The sequence below is a fragment of the Oryx dammah genome, unplaced genomic scaffold (assembly GCF_014754425.2).
Source record: "Oryx dammah isolate SB20612 unplaced genomic scaffold, SCBI_Odam_1.1 HiC_scaffold_3, whole genome shotgun sequence".
In the NCBI taxonomy this organism is placed as follows: Eukaryota; Metazoa; Chordata; class Mammalia; order Artiodactyla; family Bovidae; genus Oryx; species Oryx dammah.
The window spans coordinates 112,846,845-112,868,212 of record NW_024070187.1 but is presented as its reverse complement, the minus strand read 5'-3'; the positions used below and the strand labels follow the sequence as shown (position 1 = coordinate 112,868,212).

General features: G+C 51.8%; 1 protein-coding gene across 2 annotated transcripts in view; it reads left to right on the top strand.

The window, feature by feature from the left end:
• Positions 1-9,955: 9,955 nt before the first annotated feature.
• The window catches only part of AFAP1 (actin filament associated protein 1), a 147,012-nt gene continuing 135,599 nt past the window's right edge, over positions 9,956-21,368 (top strand). For both annotated transcript variants that reach the window (XM_040237602.1, XM_040237603.1), the window contains exon 1: positions 9,956-10,192. The gene's annotated coding sequence lies outside the window, so the exon portion shown is untranslated. The remainder of the gene's footprint in view (positions 10,193-21,368) is intronic.

Sequence of the window (21,368 nt, the reverse complement as noted above, 5' to 3'; positions counted from 1 at the left end):
GCTCTGTGACCCAGGATGTCACTGGAGTATTTGGTAACGAGACTGGAGCCCAAAGCTTTCCCAGGTATCATTGCTTTCAGAGCAGCCCAACCCAAAAGACTTTCTGCAAAATGTTCTGTACCCACTCTGTCCAGTACGACAGCTGCTGACATTTGAAATGTGACTGGTGTGACTAGGGAGTTAAGTTTTCGTTAAAGTTAAGTTTAAGCAGCTACATGTGACTAGCAGCTTCCAGTTAGACAGCACAAACCTAGATTAGATGCTTCTGCTGCCCTGGCCGTAGAGACTGGACCCCTCAGTGGGCTCGGGACCTGTCATTCTGCCTAGTGGAGTGCCATTTGACGCCCAGTGTGTAGGGTCATTCAGAGCGTGCACTGAGCCCCCATCTGTGCCTGGCCCTGTCCTGGGTACTGGAGGTTTGCAAGGCCAGCCCCTGTGCCCCAGAGCTCATGCCCACCTCTTGAGCCTCAGTGGTTCCAGATTCTAAGGAGCTGTCCACCCCAAAGCCCCAAGCCAAGTCCAGTCCCATTTTCCATGCCAGCCTTGGTGTCTGCCACTGGCACGGACCTTCCTGAACCAGCCTCAGCCTGGGCCTGTGTTGGGAGCCCTGGGATCCAGGGGGCAGGGAGATGTCAGCCTCCAGCCTTTCTTTCTGGACCCTTCTTCCAGGGTAGCTGTGCCTCCTAAGCCACTGAAATCTGAACCCAGAGCAGCCAAATTCACTGCTTTGAATGAGAGGAGAGAGACAGCCAGGCAAGTCATACTGCCCATCCTAGGGTTTGGCTCAGAAGGGACACGTGTCACCACCAGTCCTGCTCATTGGCCAGAGGTGGTCACGTGACTCCATCCAACTGCAAAGGCGTCTGGGAACACAGCACCCATGTGTTGAGAAGCCAGCCAGCACGATTGGTGGGCACTCCCAGCTCTGCAGCCCAGGCTCTCCAAGACCTTCTTGTCCCCATAGTCAACACCACCCCTCCCCGCGCCTTTGGTGGCTCTTGGCAGGAGGCCCCCAGCTGCCCCTGTCACGGTGCTCTTGGCAGGAGGCCCCCAGCTGCCCTCGTTCATCGGTGCCCATCTGCCTGCCTCACCACATGGACTCCAGCCCCTCCCAGTCTTTGCCATGTTCTGTGTCCCCTCCTGAAGGCACTTTACCCACAAGTCACTGTGTCCTGCCCATGACCTTCTGCCCCCAGCACAGGCGATTGGACCGAGGGTGGCCCGAGCCCCTGGACTCCTTGGTAACCCCATGTGGCGTCTCTCCTGCAACCCCTAGCCCGAGAGGCTTCGTTCTGCATGGACATGGTCCACCCAGTCAGCACCGTCTCAAGGAGCTGGACTATGAGATGCATGAGCCAAGGGAGGTGGAAGGAAGCAGGGGACAGCCCCCAGAGCACAAGCCAGCAGGACCCACACGGTAGAGAGAGGGCACACGGGAAGGTCGGTCGGGAGAGCAAGAGAGGGAGCAGGAAGGAGACAGACCTGGAGGGGCCGTCACCAGCAGGAGGGGCACGGGAGTGGCCCTGTGGGTGGGGTGGGGCTGTTTAAGCCCACCTGCCCTGCTCTAGGTGCTGGGCCAGCTAAGAACCGACAGGAGACAGATGAAGAAGCAGGGACTGTATCATTTTCCTTGGTGCACCAGACCCCAGAGCCCTAGTCCAAAGCTTCCGGAACAGCTGAGTTGGAAGATGCTGTTCAGTGTGTTTTAGATCAGAAAAGTCTGCAAGGATGGTCCACCACTTTCCCCAGCTGCCGCTGAACATAGATTTCCACCAGGTGACAGCTGGTGGTGAAAGCTGCACCCCCGCCGGCCAGTGCAATGGGAGGAGATTGCCCATGAGCCCATCTCCCCGGGCAAGCAGAGGAAGAATGGGCTCCAGGCCCACGCTGAAAACCCAGGCCTGGGACCTGGCCCAGCCATGGCTCCCACAGGAGGTGGAGAGGTGAATCAGCGTAGCATCGATTTCCGGCTCTCACTCTCTGCCTCTCCCTGTTCTGAGCACCTGGGGTCCTTAGGATAGTACTATGAGATCCTTCCTAATCCCCACTCTACAGATGGGGAAACTGAGGCATGGGGAAAGGTGACCCAGTTGGGAATGTCAGACAAAAGATCTAAAGCCTGCCCTCTGCATTTGGATAAGGGGCATTGTCCCACGGGTGCCTGCCTGAGCAAGCCTGCCCCGAGACCCCTGGGCAGAGCTTGGGCTCAGGTCATTTGAAGACCAGACCAGCGGCTCCCTGACCTCACGGTCCAGAGAATCTGTTTGTGCGGACAGTCAGGGACACGCCCGCTGTGCCAGTGATGGCAGTGGCCAGTTGTGTCCTGCATGGGGAGGACTTTGTCCCAGGCCAGGAGGCCTGGCCCTGCGGTGCTGAGGTCACTTCCGGTCACACTTAGCTCACGAGGCTCCCTAGATGGCCCACTGGCCCCAGGGGCACGGAGGTAGCCTGATAGCCAGGCTTCCATACTGGGTGGGTAGGCTCCTCCTGGCCTTGCCCTGCTCTCTCCTCCCAACCCCACTGCTCTCACCTGTCCCCAGGCCTCCTCCAAGGCCGCCACCCTCCTTTCCAGACCCCTCCCCTACATGGCCTCCACCCTTGTCATTGCCCCTCTAGCGGGAAACCTGTCTACTACACAGGTGAAAGCTGGGTCATTCCAGAAGTCAGTTTCCCTCAACCCTGGACCCCTGATCTCCCCCTCCCCAACCCTCACCTTCCAGAGTGGAAGAAACCCCGTTGTCGGGTAAGCCATCCCCAGGGCTGAGTGATCACAGACTGGCCCGGTTCCCGGCCCACAGGCTGAGACGGCGCGTTCCCTAGTGTAAGAGCACTTCTGAGAAATTAAATGTGGGAGATCAATGCCTCCCCGGTGACTGCCAGGCTGCAGGCTGTTACGGAGCCAGCTTTCATGAATAACGGAAGCTTCCTTTTCTCCCGTCTGCAGCCTGAGTCCCGTGAACCTTCCTCAGCGGCACGTCGTTTCTAAGCGCTCCACACAGCAAGTGCAGCCTCCGAAGCGTGCCTCCTGCCTCCAGTGCCCCAAATACCTCCCTGACCTGATACCCACACACCACGTCATTCCTCCAGTTTGTCCTGTGCTCAGGGGTCTGCAGCAACTGGTCTGCAGTGCAGGCTGGACTGTGCCCGCCCCTGCCTGGAGACCTCACCACAGGGACTTCTGTGGCCTGTCCTCCGATTCCTTCACAGGCACCATCTGGCCACTGATCCCCTCTCCAGACTCTTCTTTATCCCTCCTCGTCTGGCACCCTTGTTTCTTGACTGGCATCTTCTCATCTCCCTCCCAAACTCATGTCCACCGAGTCGGTGATGCCATCCAACTATCTCACCCTCTGTTGCCCCCTTCTCCTCCTGCCTTCAATCTTTCCCAGCATAAGAGTCTTTTCCAATGAGTTGGCTTTTTGCATCAAGTGGCCAAAGTATTGGAGCTTCAGCTTCAGCATCAGACCTTCCAATGAGGAAACTGAGGCTCAGAGAAGTTAAGTAAATGGCCCAAGAGCATGCAGCTGTTAACCGACAGGCTAGGATTCAGACCAAAGCCCACGTGTGCATACTCTGTGACTGTCATGTACGACTGCATGTCGGGTGTGGGGCCGGGAGTTTCATTAATACACCCTTTATCATTTCACTTAACTAGCACCCATTATATAAATGAGCAAACTGAGGCTCAGAAACACTAACTCACCTGCAGTCACATGACTGCTTCGCAGAGGTGCTAGGATTGCGCCCAGGACTACCAAGCTCTAAACCCAAGCACTCCCCAGGGTACGGCACCCTGCTTCCTCCTTAACTCCCCCACACAAGGCTCAAATTCCGCAACAATGAGCGAAGTCTGTTACGCGATCATTTCATGATAAAGAGCCCATGGGAAGACTACTTATTGGCACAAGCTTTGAAGCGAATCATTGTCTTGTGTGAAGACGGGACAACTTAAGGACTCCCCTGATGGAACAGCGGATAACAATCTGCCCACCAATGCAGGGGACACGGGTTCCATCCCTGGTCTGGGAAGATCCCACGTGCTGTGGGCAGCTGAGCCCGTGCACCACAACTGCTGAGCCTGTGCTCCAGATCCCGGGAGACGCAACAGCTGAGCCCACGTGCTGAAGCCCACGTGTCCAGAGCCCGTGCTCCACAAGAGACACCACCACCGTGAGAAGCCCACGTACCCCAATGAAGAGTAGCCCCTGCTCACTGCAGCTAGAGAAAAGCCCACAAAAAGCAATGAAGACCCAGCACAGCCAAAATAAACAAACAAATCTTAAAAAAGATACACAGCTTATGGTGGTTGCGGTTTAGTCACTAACTGGTGTCCGACTCCTGCGATGCCGTGGACTGAGGCCCGCCAAGCTCCTCTGTCCATGGGATTTTCCAAGCAAGAATACTGGAGTGGGTTGTCATTTCCTTCTCCAGGGGATCTTCCTCACCCAGGAATCGAACCTGCGTCTCCTGCATTGCAGACAGATTCTTTACTGACTGAGCTATCAGGGAAGCTTGTTACCCACCAAAGATGAACACTGAATGAATGTGTGCATGAATGGATGCACATTCAATCAATCGCATTCATCACAGCCCAGAATCAGAGTAATGGCGGCGGTACACAGGACCTTGGAGACCAGGCACTCTGATGTTCGGGGATATATTGAGGGTTTTCCCCCACAGCCCCTTCCTCTTCTCTGCTGGCTGCCCCGCCCTCTGATTGTCTGCACCTCCCCTTCCAGGTGACCCAAATGCAGCTGCCCTCAGGTTCCTGTAAAGAGCAAGTTGAGCTCTCTTTGCTTCTCTGCCTCAGCACCCCCTCCACATTGATGGGCAGTGAGTCTCTAAAACCAAAATTAGCTTTCAAGGAGGCTACTGAGGTTCCGAGCAGCTTAAAGACTTGCCAAGGTCATACAGGTGTCAGAGCTGGATTTCTAGAGACGGTTGTTATCACTCTCAGATTTATGCTTTCTTCAAACACCAAGCCACCACATTAACTTGAGAGGGACCAGTGTTTGCAAAGGCACCAAGCAGAGCGGGAGAATGACATGCTTAGGGCCAGCTGGGAAGTGGTTCTTTTCCTACTATGCCGCATGCGTGAAGGAGACAGAAGACAGTGCGTGTAAGTGGTTGTGGGTTTTGGGGGGAGATGGACTGACACTTTATTTTTCCTTTCAACATTATAAGACTGTTATCCCCCTTTTTTTTGGCTTCCATTATTTTGGGTAAGTAGTTATCTGTAAGTCTTGCTGTTTTTTTTAAATAAATTTATTAATTTTATTATTATTAGTTTTTGGACATGACACGTGGCTTATGAGATCCTAGCTCCCCAACCAGGGATCAGATCCATGCCTTCAGCAGCGAGAGCACAGAGTCCTAACCACTGGACCACTGGGGATTCCCTGTAAGTCTAATTGTTATTCCCCAGAATATGATGTTTGTTTTCTATGTCTGCTTTTAAGATTTTATTCTAACAGTAAGCTTTCAGCAGGTTGGTAGGCAGCCTCTGAGAAGACCCCCAGTGATCCCTGCTTCCTGGTGTTTCCACCATGTGTGGTCACCTCCCATTGACTGGGGGCTGTCACATTCTCCTGACTTGCTTCTGATAGAACACAGTGGAGTTACTGGACTTTCACTGCTGGTGAAATGCGTGGCCTCTGTCTCAGGGGCTCTGGGGCAAGTCAGCTGCTGTGTTGTGAGTGGCCCTGTGCAGGCCTGGCATCCGTGAGGAATGTGGCCTTCAAGAAGCCATTGGAGTGACATGGAAACAGGTCATCCCCCATCAAACCAGCAACGTCAAAGCTTGCCCCCAGCCAACAGCCTGGTTGCAACTCTGCAAGAGACCTTGAACCAGAGGCGCCTGGCTGGGCTGTGCTAGATTGAGAACCCACCAAAATGGTGAGAGAAGGAATGTAAGTTTTTTTTTTTTTTTTTAATTTTTTGGCCACTTGGCATGTTGGATCTTAGTTCCTTGACCAGGGATCAAACCCACATCCCTTGCATTGGAAGCACAGAGTCTTAACCACTGAATGGCCAGGGAAATCCCACTGTAAGTTGTTTTAAACTGCTAGGATTCGGGGTCATTTGTTACGAAGCAATACATGATCTGTGTGAGAGCCCTGTGGGTTTTCAGCCTTGGTGACTCACACCACATCCTAACGTGGGCTTGGATTTCTTACTGCTGCCCCCCACAGGGGACCTCTGCTCCCTCTGGGTCTCAGAATTTAGGAAGACTGCGTCAAAAGTGCCATGGAGTAATGATAACCCTATATGCGAGACAGCAAAAGAGACACAGATATAAAGAACAGACTTTTGGACTCTGTGGTCGAAAGCGAGGGTGGGATGATCTGAGAGAATAGCACTGAAACATGTATAATGGATCGCCAGTCCAGGTTCGATGCATGAGACAGGGCAATTGAAGCCAGTGCACTGGGACGACCCGAGGGATGGGATGGGGAGAGAGGTGGGAGGGGGGCTCAGGATGGGGGACACATGTGCACCCATGGCTGATTCATGTCAATGTGTGGCAAAAACTACAATATTGTAAAGTAGCCACAAATTTTAGCCTCCAATAAAAATAAATAAATTTTTTTAAAGTGCCATGGAAATGTAGCTTACCTGAGGATATAAACAGCCTGTAATTAAATTTACTTCCTCAAGAGATATATTAGTGGAGGAATCTGGAAGACATCTGGGGTAACTAACTCCATATGATAGCCCTTCACAGTATCAAACTAGGTCAGGAGCTTCTACAAAGTGTGCTGACTCAGGGATTCCCTGGTGGCCCAGTGGTAAAGAACCCACCTTCCAATGCAGGAGACATGGGTTCGATCCCTGATCCAGGAAGATTCCACCTGCCTCCAAGCAACTAAGTCTGTGTGCCACAATTACCAGGCTCGTGTTCCAGAGCCCGTGTTCCACAAGAGAAGCCACCAGAATGAGGGGCCCAGGCACTGCAACTGGAGAGTAGCCCCTGCTTGCCACCACTAGAGAGACATCCTTGCAGCCGTGAAGACTCAGTTCAGGAGCTCAGTCGTGTCTGACTCTTTCTGACCCCACAGACTGCAGCACGCCAGGCTTCCCTGTTCATCACCAACTCCCGGAGCTTACTCAAATTCATATCCATCGAGTCGGTGATGCCATCCAACCATCTCATCCTCTGTCATCCCCTTTTCCTCCTGCCCTCAATCTTTCCCGCATCAGGGTCTTTTCCAAAGAGACTTAGTGATTTTCCAATGAGACTCAGAGATTTCCAGTGAAGACTCAGTGCAGCCAAAAATAAATAATAAAGTAAATAAAATTATTAAACAAATAAAATCATGCTTGTTGTTGTAAAACAACAACCTTGGACACTGGGCAGGGTAGTATATGACTGGAGTGTCTCTAGCGGAGTGTGGCTGGGAAAGGAGGCCAGGAGGAGCAGCAGAGCCAGCAAGCCCACTGGCGGGTTGGTCTGCCTTTGGCCCGTTGCCTAGAACAGAACTGAGTAGGGCGTTGAAGCACAGCAATGAATAAGACACAGTCCGTTTCTATCTTCAAGGAGTTTCTGTGTGAGCGGCAAGCAAGTGGTGTGAACCAAGTAGGATCGTGGTAACTGTATAGGGGGCTATGAGTGTACGTATGGGGGAGGGGACCTAGCACTTGTTTTTTATGGTTTCATAAGAAATAACCACAAATGTAGCAGCTTAACGTAACCCACGTTTTTAAACTCAGTTTCTGTGGGTCGGAGTCTAGCCCATTTTAGGTGGGTTCTCAGCTCAGGGCTCACCAGGCTTCACTCAGCGCTTCAGCCAGGATGTGTCTTCCCCTGCAGGCTTGACCAGGGAAGCGTCCCTGCCAAGCACCTTCAGGTTGGCGTCTGGATTCATTTCCACAGGACTGCCTGGCAGGAACCCAGCTCTTTGCTGGCTCTTTGTTGGCCGGAGGCGGTCCCCAGGTCTTAGCACCATCCAACCATCTCCAGGCGGGCTTCTCCAGAGGCCCTCTCAGAGCACAGCCTATACACAGAACCTCTCCCCACAGCCTAGGATGAGTTTTTTTTTTTTTTAAATAAATCTTTATCGGAGTATAGTTGGTTTACAATGTCGTTAGCTTTTGCTGCACAGCATAGTGATTTGGTTATACATGTATATATATCCAGTCTTCTTTTTTTTAGCGTCTTTCCATTACAGAGTACTGAGTAGAGTTCCCTGTGCTATAGAGTAGGTACTTATTAGTTATCTATTATATATATATAATATATATATTAGTATGGCATCACCGACTCAATGGACATCAGTTTGAGTAAACTCCGGGAATTGGTGATGGACAAGGAGGCCTGGCATGCTACAGTCCCTGGGGTCGCAAAGAGTCGGACATGACTGTGGATGGTTTAAGGCCTGGAAGAGTCTGAGATTTCCCAATAGGAGAGTCTATACTGGAGCCATGGGCCACCCTAATACCCGAGCATGGAGAGGTTGGGCAGAGAAGGGGTGTAGACTCCAGAGGAGCTGCCGGTGGTGGGGGTTTAGTCACTAAATTGTGTCCAACTCTTGCAACCCAATGGACTATAGCTGTGGCTCCTCTGTTCATGAGATTCTCCAGGCAAGAATACTAGAACGGGTTGCCATTTCCTTCTCCAGGGGATCTTCCCAACCCAGGAATCGAACCCAGGTCTCCTGAACTGCAGGCAGATTCTTTACCAGCTGAGCCACAAAGGAAACCCAAGAATACTGGACTAGGTAGCCTATCCCCTCTCCAGAGGATCTCCCCAACCCAGGAATGGAACCCAGGTCTCCTGCATTGCAGGTGGATTCTTTACCAGCTGAGCTACCAGGGAGGAGCCACCAGTGACCTAGAGGATAATGGGGTGTCCCAGGATACCCAAGATCAAAGGCGGTGAGGACAGAGGTTTTATGGATGACTGGCACTTCGACTTACGGGGTGCCATGCAGGACGAGGAGAGTGCTTCAGGTGGGGAAGAGCGTAGGAACAAAAGCTTTGTGGGAGGAAGGGGAAAGAGCTCTGTTCAGAGCACCAGTTTTGTGACTTCAAGTGACCTTTAGAAATCTCTGATTCTGTCTGTGGGAGGTCCTTAAGGGAGGGCCAAATTTGCCTCTACTCCATTCTAACCGTACATCTTTGGGGCTTCGAAAATGTAGCTCAGTCGGTAGACTGACTGCAATGCAGGAGACCTGGGTTCGGGAAGATCCCCCTGGAGAAGGAAATGGCAACCCACTCCAGCATTCTTGCCTGGAGAATCCCATGGACAGAGGAGCCTGGTTGGCTCCAGTCTATGAAGCCGCAAGAGTTGGACATGTCTGAGCAACTTAAGCACACTTGGCTTGGGGGCCAGGAGGTCTCCTTCCTTGGGCCTCAGTTTCCCTTTCTGTAAAGAGGACCATCCTAAATGAAATCAGTCCTGAATATTCATTGGAAGGACTGATCCTGAAGCTGAAGCTCCAACACTTTGGCCACATGATGTGAATAACTGACTCATTGGAAAAGATCTTGATGCTGGGAAAGGTTGAAGGCGGGAGGAGAAGGGGACGACAGAGGAGATGGTTGGATGGCATCACCGACTCAATGGACATGACTTCGAGCAAGCTCCGGGAGTTGGCGATTGACAGGGAGGCCTGGAGAGCTGCTGTCCATGGGGTCGCAGAGTCGGACACGACTGAGCTGAACTGAAAGAGAACCAATTCCATAAACTTGAGTTCCGGGTTTGGTATGGCCACGGTCTCGCTGAGCAGACGCCGGGTGGACTTGACGCCCGGCCGTCCCGGGTCGGACCCGGGTGGGCCGAGGTTCCGGGAGCTCTCGGTGCGGGGACTCCCGCAGCCCCGCCCCGAAGCGGCCCCGCCCCACCTCCCTTTGTTTCCGCAGGCCCCGCCCACCGCGGCTAGCTCCCTCCCTATTGGTCGGGGGGCGGGCTCCGAACGCCGGGGAGCCGCCGGGGGCGGGGCGTCGTGGCGCGGGCGGGGCGAGTGCGCCTGCGCGGAGCCCGAGCCCGGTCGCAGCCTCTCGGCGGCCGCTGCTCCTGAAGAGCCGGAGCACTAGCCCGAGCGGGGACCGGCCGAGGCGGCTGCGAGGCGGCCCCGCCCCGGGGCTCCATTGTTGCGGCGGCGGCGGCGGCTCTGCCGGGTGCTCGGCTCCGCCTGGCTCGGCCAGGGCGGCCTCCGACTAGGAGCGATCGCTGCCCCAGAGGCGGCCTGAGGTGAGGCGGCGGGCGGCGGGTCCGGGCCGGGCGGGGGGCCCCCCGGGCGGACACGGGCTCCGGGGCTGGGAGAGGGTCTCACGGCCGGGCGGCGGTCACGGGCGGTCGAGGGGATCCTCGGGAGTCAGGGGTCCCAGAGCCGGGCGGGGTCCAGGGCGGGGCAGGGGTCTCGAGTCGGGCGGGGGTCCCGGGGCCGGCCTGGGGTCCCAGAGCCGAACAGGGGTCCCCAGGGCCAGACTGGGGTCCCAGAGCCGGACGGGGCTCCCCAGGGCCGGACTGGGGTCTCAGAACCGGGCGGGGGTCCGCAGGGCCGGCCCGGGGTCCCAGAGCCGGACAGGGGTCCCCAGGGCCAGACTGGGGTCCCAGAGCCGGACGGGGCTCCCCAGGGCCGGACTGGGGTCTCAGAATCGGGCGGGGATCCGCAGGGCCGGCCCGGGGTCCCAGAGCCGGCTTGGGGTCCCGGGGCCGGACGGGGGCCCAGTTGGGCAGGGGTCTGGAGTCGGGCGTGGGTCCCAGGGCCGGACGGGGCTCTCGGGGCAGGACTGAGGTCCCAGGCGACAGGGGTCTCCGAAAAGGCAGGGGTCCCAGGCCGGGCGGGGTTTCCAGGGCCGGATTGGGGTCCTGGGCTGGGCGGGGGTCTCGGGGCCGGTCTGGGGTCCCAGGCGACAGGGGTCTCCGAGAAGGCAGGGATCCCGGGAGCCGGACGGGGGTCCCCCGCGGGTGTGGCACATCCGAGCGGGGCGCCGCGGGGTCGCTTGCCCGAGGTGTGGGCCGCCGCCCTGAGCGCCAAGTGGGGACAGGGACGCGGAGCGGGACCGACCGCCGCGCGTCCGGGCGCCGGGCATTGTTTCGGCCTCGGGGTGGCTCCGAGGGGGGCTCCGCGCCCGCTGGGACTCCGCGGGGATCGGTCGGTGATGCCCCCCCCGCGCAGGGTCCTGGTCATCCTGAGGGCGGGGACACTGCCTCGGTCCCTGCTCCCTCCCTAGGGTGGCTGGCTCGCGCGGTGTGTCGCCCGAAGGCAGCTCTGGGTGGGCCTTCGCGCGAAGGGATCCCGGACATCCTGGGAGTGGGAGACTGTCTTTTCCCCCCCTCCCCACCCCGCCCTTAGCTCCACGGGGTGACTGGCTCGCGGTGTTTCACTGAGGGTAACTGAGTGGACCACCGATCGTAGGGATTCTGGTCACTCCGAGAGTGAGGGGCTCTGAGTGTTTGTAGGCCACTGAGGGTGGCTCCGCGTGGACCCGTGCGCGCGGTGTCTTGGCCACCCTGCGAGTTGGGTGGCTGTGCCCCGTCCCTACCACTCCCTCCCCGATCCCCCGCGGCTTGTGGGGGTGTGATCGGCCCGGGGACACGCTCCCCTTTTCCCACAACAGTGCATGCGCGCGCGTGTGTCTTAGCGGGGATTCCATGTATCGACGGGTGTCCCTGCTCGGGGAGCGGCGCCGGTCGGGCTGTAACGGGCTTGTACGTGGGGGAGAAGCATTTGGCCCGAGTCGGACAGCTGAGCCGCTCTTTTATTTATTGTCTCCTTTGCCGTGTGAACAGAAGCGGCTGCACTGGCCCCGGAACCCGCCCTCTCCCAGGCCCGGTCCCCGGGGAGCGCGGGGCTGTCACTGCGCCGCTGAGGGACCGCGCGTCGGGGCTGCGGCCGGCGTTTCCTGCTGGGGCGCGAGACTCGGCCGGCCGGGAGGGAGCCGGCTCTGATTGGAGGGAGCCTGGTCCCTCTGCCCGGCGCTTCTTGATTTCTTCCGTTAGGATTGGGAAGAAGAAGAAGAAAAAAAAAAGTCTGGAAAGCCAGATTTAACTTTGCAGCTCTCAGCGCCTGGAGAGTGGAAGAAAACTTTCCCAAGAATTTGGCGGGCTGGAGAGTGCGTTTGAAGGAGGGGAATCCACACCCGCGGAATGAGGCCAAGGCAGTTACAGTTAGAGGTCAGGTTTACGCAAGGAATAGAGGGGGTGAGGCTGTGGGTCATTCATCTACCCTTGTATGAAAACGCCTATTATGTTCCTGGAGAAGTGATTCTTTTCCCCTGGGGAATGCTGTGTCTAACAGGTCAGTCTTTTTCCTTTTCAAGAGCATCCTGGCCTAAGACAGAAAACTGTGCTATAGGCACAAGTAACTGTAATATCCAAATGGAAATTCTTTGTGAAGGGACAGGGTATAAATAACAGAAATGCAAGATGGAAGTGTGGCCATAGCTGCAGCTGTCGCTGGAACGAAGTCCAGACAGCCGGCTGGCCTTTCACTCTGCCTTGTCTCCGCTCACCCTTTGGTCTCCCCCATGCACCCAGCTCCGGGGCTTTCCAGCTTCGCTTGCTCATTCTTACTGTATCAGTTTAGGTGACCCCTTCTTTCTGAAGGCTCCCCTGACATCTTCTCATCCTGCCCTCTGAGAGCCGTGGTCTTCAAGGACAGGGTGGTTCGCTGCAGTACCGAGAGAGAATGAGGTCTGTCTGAAGGAGAGGCCCCTTTTCTCCACCCTGGATCCAAGTCTTTCCCGTGATTTAAAATCTGCAGTTCCTCAGCTCTCCTAAGGCCTTTCAGAGGCACAGTTGCTGTCACTGTTTTTGTTGCACAGTGTGGAGTACTTAATTCGAATCTATTTGGTCTGAGTCTGGCTCTGGAATGAAGCTGCTGTTTGTTCCTGCAAAACCACTGGGCTTCAGTTTCCTCACCCTCGAGGGTTTTAAACTAGGTAGGAACTTTGTCAGCCCTAAACCTTTAATTCTTTCAACTGAATACAGCAGAGGAAAGTTGTCTCAGTGGCAGTGGTATAGATAATGGAGATCCTTTAAAATGTAGGTTCTAAAGTGAAAGTTTTGTTTTTTGTTTCTTTCCACAAAGTTTAGTTGTGGGTGTATTCTTTGTCTCAGAGTTGAAAGACACTGTCCCTGATGGAAGCTTTGGCAACTACTTGATACTATCTTGCATATTCTTCATAATTGCATGTTACTTGCAACATCTGTGCTCTGTCAAATTGGTTTGAAGTTTTCCTTAATGAAGTTGTTGGGTTCAGAACTCTTGGCAGGAGTATGTTGCTGATCTATTGAGTGTCATACGAAGTTGGCCAACTGAAGGCTTTTTTATGCCCCAGTCTCTAACAGATATTTTATTTTTTAAATTTTTATTTTTATTTCCTGTTGGGGTATAGCTGATTTAACAATGCTGTGGTAGTTTTAGGTGAACATTGAAGGGACTCAGCCATACATACACATGTATCCATTCTGCCCCAAACCCCTCTCCCATTCAGGCACATAACATTGAGCAGGGTTCCATGTGCTGTATATGTCCTTGTTGGTTATACATTTTAAATATAGCAGTGTGTACATGACCTTCCCAAAGTCCCTAACTATCCCTTCCCCGCAGCAACCATAAGTTCATTTTCTTAGTCTGTGAGTCTCTTTCTAACGGAGATTTTAATTTGGAGAGTATGGAATGAGTGAACGTGGGGAGTACCTTGAGTGGGTGTTTGTGGCTTTGTATAATGGATTAAAACATACTTTAAAATTATTAGTTGCAAAGTTGCATCATGTTAAATGACCTATAAAGCTTCAATTCTAAAGAATATAGTAATTAGTCCTTAAAAATATTAATCTCCCTTCCAGTTTATGTTTGGCAAGATGGGAATTTGATGTGCTTGATTCTTTTAAAGCCACATGTCTGTTGTTGAAAGGATAAACAGTTTTCTCTGCTATTCTTATTCGGGTGATTACAGGAGTACAACATAGATGGTAGCTGTTTGGTCAAAGAGTGATACCACCAAATTATATTTGCATGTTAAGTAGCATTTTTTGTCTTTATTTTGATTTGCAGCCTTTAATTAATAAAGCATATTAAAAAGTGCATTGTTTTATATATGCAGGCACTCCACATTGTTTGTTTTGTTTCCTGGTGGCTCAGATGGTAAAGAATTTGTCTGCAATAAGGGAGACCCAAGTTTGATCCTTGGGTCGGGAAGATCCCCTGGAGAAGGGAATGGCTACTCTCCAGTATCCTTGCCTGGAGAATCCCATGGACAGAGGAGCCTGGCCGGCTACAGTGCACGGGGTCACAAAGATTCGGACACGACTGAGCAGCTAAGCACACACATGTTTTGGGAGCAGTTTGCAGAAATGCAAATGGGTTTTCTTTGCGGTTTTCTTAGATTGTCTTAATGTTTTCACTGAAAACTAGTTGCTACTTGTTCTGCAGGCAGGGCTGGTTTTTATATGGATTAAATGAAGAGGGAGCTTTCAGAGAAGAGGTTGCCTGGGGGTGGAGGAGGTAGCATTTGAGCTGTGCCTTTGGCTGTCATCCTCCTGTTCTTCACTGGAAGAAGAGGGTTGACCAGCTCTTCCCTGGGGGCCTAATTAGAGAGCTGACTTAACCTCACCTTAAAGAATTGATGGTACTCCCCCTTTTTTAGTTTATGATAGTCTCTAAATCATCTTGTTTAAGCATTCTTTTTTTTAGAGCTAGAAGTTCAGAGAGAAATTTTTTTCTTAAGCTATATAACTCTAAGTCTTGGCTGTTACCCACTCCCCCGCCCCACCCCCACCCCGCCTGCATCCCACATCAGCTACCAAATGGATTTTTCTTCTTTGTTTTCCGTTTTAAAGATCTTATCATATATGTGCCTATTATTACAGGCTACATCAAAACCGTTTTGAACGTTGACAGGATGTCATATGAATAATATATTCAAGATAACTTACTCCAGTACTTTTGCACAGGAAGCTTGGCCCCAGGAAGGCTTTTGTTAAGGTCAATTACTTCCTTGAACTTTAGTTTCCCTCCCTAGCTGAAGAGATTGTCCTGAGGATAAAATGAAATCCTGTGTATAACAGAATTTTGTAAAGTGTAAAATATGTTGCCAAGGATTAAAAGATAATGCTTCATTAAGAATGTAATGAGTCTGGTTTGTTTTTTAAACTCCAGTGTTTAATATACAGATGGTCCATAACTTGAAGGGTATCAGGCAGCTTCATGTAGGACTGTTTTCTATCTTTAATTGGCCAGTGTTGTCTGATATCTTAGCCTTTTGAGGGAACATCCAATCCAAGTTTCAGAGATGTTACTCTTTTTACAGTAAGGCTATGGAAGGCGCAGACTGTAGCCCTTAACAGCCTCTGTCTTACATCCCTCTCGTGTTCATGGTCCTGTGAGCCTTCCTTTTGTGAAGCCTGATGGCTGGCATTCCTGTTCCTAAGGGACCTGTCTTGAGGTTGGGAAAGACAGGAGGCGTTGCCAGGTCACAATCAACAAGAGTGCCAGTGGGTTCGCGTCTAAATGCCCTGGAGCGAGAGCCATGGGAGCCTGGCCTCAGCCCCCCGGCGTCCTTGGGCCTTCTCACCTCATGGTGCCTTGGAGACCGCAGGGTCTCCCACCCACCAGGCAAGGCTGCCTTTCCCTTCCTCTCCCCCAGCTCTGAGTATCTCTGATGCGCCAGGCACTGGCAGGAGGCAAATACAAGGGCTGATGAAATACAGCAGGGGTCCACAAAGACTGTGGGCACAGGTGATAAGTGACGCTGTCACATAGCCTGACAGACATGCGCCTGGATCACCTGTGATGCGGGCAGGCGGCCTGTGCAGACCGGAAGGTGGGACCCAGTGCCTCGTTGGAGAAGAGCTGGAGGCTTGTAGTGTAGCGGGAGAGGCAGACCTGGGTGCGACTCAGTGCAGGTAGTAGGTGCTGCCAGGGGTCTGCCGGAGAGTCTGGGGGCCAGGGCGCACACTGCTGCTGCTGCTGCTGCTGAGTCGCTGCAGTCGTGTCTGACCCTGTGCGACACCATAGACGGCGCCCACCGGGCTCCGCTGTCCCTGGGATTCTCCAGGCAAGAACACTGGAGTGGGTTGCCATTTCCCTCTCCAATGCATGAAACTGAAAAGTGAAAGTGAAGTCGCTCAGTCGTGTCTGACTCTTCGTGACCCCATGGACTGCAGCCCACCAGGCTCCTCCGTCCCTGGGACTTTCCAGGCGAGAACACTGGAGTGGGGGCCACTGCCTTCTCCCAGGGCTCACACAGTCCCACATCTATTCTCCTCTATGGTGTTTAGAGTTCATTAGGTAAGACAGGCAATGGAACGTTTACAAGTTAAAGAAAAGGCAGTGACTGGACCTGAAGTAGGCATTCTGGACAGTTTATAATTCCCCACGTCTGCATGTATCAGAACAAGTCTGTGATCTCTGTTGTTTTGGATGGAGTATGACCATTCCTTTGGGTTTTTTTTGGCTGTACGGCATGTAGGATTTAAGTTCCCCAACCAGGGATCAAACTTGTGCCCCTTGCAGGGGAAGTGTGGAGTCTTACCCACTGGACCACCAGGGAAGCCCCCATCCCTATCTTTTGATTTAAGGAAGTCAGTTGACTCTTGCTGAACGTCGAGAATGCGGCAGACACTGCCGGGTGTTTTCACATGTATGGCTGTATGGCTTTCCTCCGCTGCTGTAACAAATTGCCCCAAACTGAATGGCTTAAAACAATACAGAGTTATTATCCTACAGTAGATTAGAGGTCTAACTTGGGTCTCATCAGGCAAAAAACAAGGTGTCCACAAGGCTGTGTTCCTTACTGGAGAATCTGACGGACAGTTGCTTGCAAGCGCATTCACATGTCCATCAAATATAGTTGCTGCCACCTGTCGGCCTGAGGCCCCTGTTTCCTTGTTGGCTGCCAGCTGGGAGGCTGCCCCCAGCTCCTAGGGGCATCCATCTGGGACCCCGTCTGAGGTCTGTAGCAAAGTGCTTTTTGCCAGGTAATGTGACATACTCACAGGGCCCAGGGATAAGCATGTGGTCATCTTGAGGAGTCATTATTCTGCCTCCCACAATTACCCAATCCATTTATGACAACATCCAGTGACACTGTTATTATTGCCCTCAGTTCACAAATAAATAAAAGGCATCTGTATTTTAAGCAAATTGTTAGGACCATCAAGATTCTGCTTAAATGACAAGACAGTTCATCTGACTCACCCTTGAGCGGATGGTGGGGTTTATAGCAGCAGGTCAGTGAGAAAGCAGCAGAGTAAATCTTGTGTTTTGGAGTATTTAAATGGACGGGCTGCTCTGATTATAGAAGTTTTGCCAAGAAGTCATTAAAGTAATTCCTCTGTTGGAAAAAAACAGCCACGTGGGGGATTTGGGATGTGAAGGACTTTTCCTCTTTGGGTGAAGAGTGCACAATTCCATGTCCGGTTCTCCAGTGGAAACAGCTGAGCTGACCCAGTGGGGATTCACGTTCCTGAACTTCAGAGCATCTGTTTCAGGACTGAAGCAAACCCAGGAAACCGAGTTCATACTTTAATTGATGGTTTGAAGTGAGGTGCGTCTTGTGGTCAAGGAAGCAACGGGTGATGGTCACGAGCGTTTAAGACCAAGCGTGACCTCATGGGGTCCCAGAGACAGACTCGACTTAGGGACTGAACAGCAACAATGTGATCTTGTTTGTTCATGCTGTTGTTCAGTCGCAAAGTCGTGTCTGACTCTTTGTGACTCCATGGACTGTAGCATGCCAGGCTCTCTGTCCTTCACTATCTCCTGGAATTTGATCATGTAAGTGTTTTTAATAGTTCTTCATTATGTATATATTTTTTCCTTCTATAAGAAATCAGAATCTAGAATCCTAAGGCTTTTTTTTAACTCAGCCTTCAGGAATTTACCGACTGCCTGATACTCTGTGCAGAAATGTTGTGTGTCTTTGTCTGTGTGTATGTTTACCAGGGGGAGGATTTATAGCTCTCTGTTCTTTTTTGAAGGCCTTGGATTCCAGAAAGTTTAAGAACACACTGCTTAATCTGATATTCTTGCCGGTCAAGTATCAGATTTTGTTTAAAAATGAAATACCCCATTTTAAACAGAGTTACACAGACGCATAGTTTTAAGAGTCAAAAGTTCTACAGGACTTAGAACAAAAACCCAGCAGTCACCTACCCCACCCTTCTCCACCCTGATTCCCGTCCCCCGAGGCCTCCTGCTTTCAATGTTTTAGCTGTTTCTTCCAGATTTTGTGTGAGACTTCCTGCTTAGGAAGAAGACAATTTGGGTCACCTATTCCTTCCTCCCACCACCCACATCTTTTTCCTCTGTCCTCTCAGTATAATTACATTGAAAGTTTTGGTTAAATATTCAGCAACACCTATTATGATTATGGAAACATTATTCACAGCTGAGATATATCGTCTGTTTTGCTTACAGTTCCCTTCTTTTGTAGATTTTACCTTTTTTTCCTAAAGTTGAGACTTGCCCTGCTTTGTTTTGCTTAGTTTTCTGTGCTGAAAACTAAGCTCCTCAGAGTGTAAATCTCCCCTGTGTAGGTCCACACAAAGCAAGGAATATATTCCATTCTGTCCTTTTATTAGGATCGTTTTTTCTGTACCTCTCATCCACCTGGTGGTGGTTTAGTCACTTAGTTGTGTCGGACTCTGCGACCCTTTGGGCTGTAGCCCTCCAGGCTCCTCTATGAGATTTCCCTGGCAAGAATATTGGAGTGGGTTGCCATTATCCTCCTCTGGGGGATCTTCCTGACCCAGGGATCGAACCTGCATCATCTCTGTCACCTGAACTGCAGACAGATTCTGCTGAGCAATACCCAGGTTCAGGGAGGCCCTGATTTTCTCTAAGTTGGTTCCTTCCCAGGCCTGCTGCACATTCCCTGATGCCCTGAGAATTTCTTTCACCTCTTTCCCAGATAAGATGCCGCCTTTTTAAAAGTTTTCTCTCTTGTTTTGGTTGAGCATGTTCAGCAGCAGCTTTCTAAGAAGTAATTTTTTTTGGAAAGCTTCTAAGGAGATGGCCACCCTCTCCAATACTCTTGCCTGGAGAAACCCTTGGACGGAGGAGCTTGGCCGGTTACAGCCCATGGAGTCGTGGAGCCGGACAGGACTGAGTGACTGACGCACGTAATGGTGGAACGTTTTACTCTCGTGTCTGATGGACAGTTTGGCTGAGTGCAGAATCCTGGGTTAGAAATCATTTTCCTGCAGAGCTTGGAAGACACTGTTCAGTTGACTTTCAACGTCCAGGTGGCAGTTGATGTGCCCAGAGCCATTCCTTTGATTGTGACCTGTGTCTTCCTCTGTGTGAATTCCACAGGGCTGCACCTCGTGTTTGCAGATGCCATGGTGGCCGTGCCGAGATGTGGACTTTGTGTCGTCCACTGTGCTGGGAACCAGGTGGACCTTCCGTCTGTGGACCCCTGTCCTCTAGCCTGAACCTCCTTCAGGACTTCTCTTTTTCCGTTCCTTTCTCTTTTCGTTTTCCCACCGGGGAGGTTTCTCCAACTTCTCCAAAGCCTTCTTTGAATTTTGTGTTGCCATGATTATTTCAATTTCAAGAGCTCCTTCAAAGTCCCTGAAAATATTAAAAAAAAAAAAAATACCATCTTTCCTTGTTTCAAGGATGGTGGTCAGAGGTTTTATTACACCCTGAGTCCTGGAGGAAAGGTTTAGCTTTTCATGGCTTTTCAGCTTGATTATCTAGTAAAACCCAAAGGATCTGAGAGTAGTTTCATCACACTGCCATAGTTTGAAGGGAGATTTTTCTGTTCGGCCCATTGTTTGTTGTATAATATGGAGAAAAGACTTAGCTTTTGGTCCTTCGTGGTATTAGATTTTTTTTTTTTTTTTTTTTTTGCCGCACTCTGAGTCATACGGGATCTTACTTCCCCACCAGGGATTGAACCTACAGCCCCTTCAGTGGAACGCAAAGTCCTAACCATTGGACCACCAGGGAAGTCCCTAGAAGATGGCTTTTGTATGTCTTCAGATACCTCCGTTGAAAACACTTCTTTTCCCCCCATGCCCAGGCTGCAGCTGACACGGCCATCTGCTTTGTGCACTTAAGCTTGTCCACTCTGGGTCCTGTGAGGAGCTGCCATCAGTGGGTTCAGAGTTTGGAGTCCTGTTTCCTTTTACTTGACCCTAGTGCTCAAGGCATATGCAGTCTCTGCGGGCAGTGGCATTGAGGAGCCTCCTTCTTTGGGTTGTATTAATACTTTACTTCTAAGTTTATCAAGAAAAGGAATAAGAAGTACTAATAATGGCGGATTCTTGCTTTGGACATTAAATTACGCTGTGACAGATGAGGGGTTTTTTGTTTTATTCTTTTGGCCATGCTATATGGTTTGTGGGATCTTATTTCCCAGCAGCAGTGAAAGCTCAGAGTCCTAACCACTAAGCAGCCAGGGAATTCCCAAATGAGGGGAATTTTTAGCCATGGTAGGTAGACTTCTCTGGTGGCTCAGACGGTAAAGCGTCTGCCAATGACTCAGGAGACCCGGGTGCAGTCCCTGGCTCGGGAAGATCTCCTGGAGAAGAAAATGGCAACTCACTCCAGTATTCTTGCCTGGACTATCCCATGGATGGAGGAGCCTGGTAGGCCCCAGTCCATGGGATCACAGAGAGTCGGACACAACTGAGTGACTTCACTTTCAGGTAGAGTTAGGTTTGGGGTTGTCTTCTATTGTGGACCTTTCTGTCAGGAAGTTATAGAAGTGACTTCTTGGGAACAGGACAGGGTGCCTTCTAGGGGACGTTTGATGAACAGCTTTGTGGCGGATGTCCAAGAGAAAGACTACATCTGAAAGTCGTTTTGGAGCCCTACTTTTTGAATGACTTTTGAAACCCATAAAGGATTTGCTTAAACATTTGCAGCACGTGATTCTGAATTAATTTAACCATGAGAGTCAGGAGCAGTTCTTGGGGACATAGGGCATGTTGCTTTCTTTTAAAATCCCGTCTTCCCAATGAATACAAATGTGTGTGTTGGGCGGTTGTAAGTGACTTGAGTTTTTTTCTCCAGACGGGTTAATCATTTGGGTTTTCCTGCGCTTAAAGTGTGACCCACTGTCTTAGTTTGCTCAGGTTGCCGTAACGGTGCACGTAGGCCAGGGGCTTTCTGAGCAACAGGAATTTCCTTCTCAGCATCTGGAGGCTGGGAGTCTGAGCTCAAGGTGCAGGCAGATTCTGTGTCCAGTGAGGACCTGCGTCCTGGCTTGCAGACAGCATCTCTGGCCGTGTCCGCATATGGTGGAGGGACACGGGCACTGACTGGGGTCTCTTTTCTAAGGGAACTAATCCCCCCCAGGGATACCCCACCCTCGTGACCTAATCACCTCCCAGAGGCCCCACTCCTCTAATACTGAGACATTGGGAGCTAGGTTTCAACATATCAAGTCTGAGAGGACACGGACAT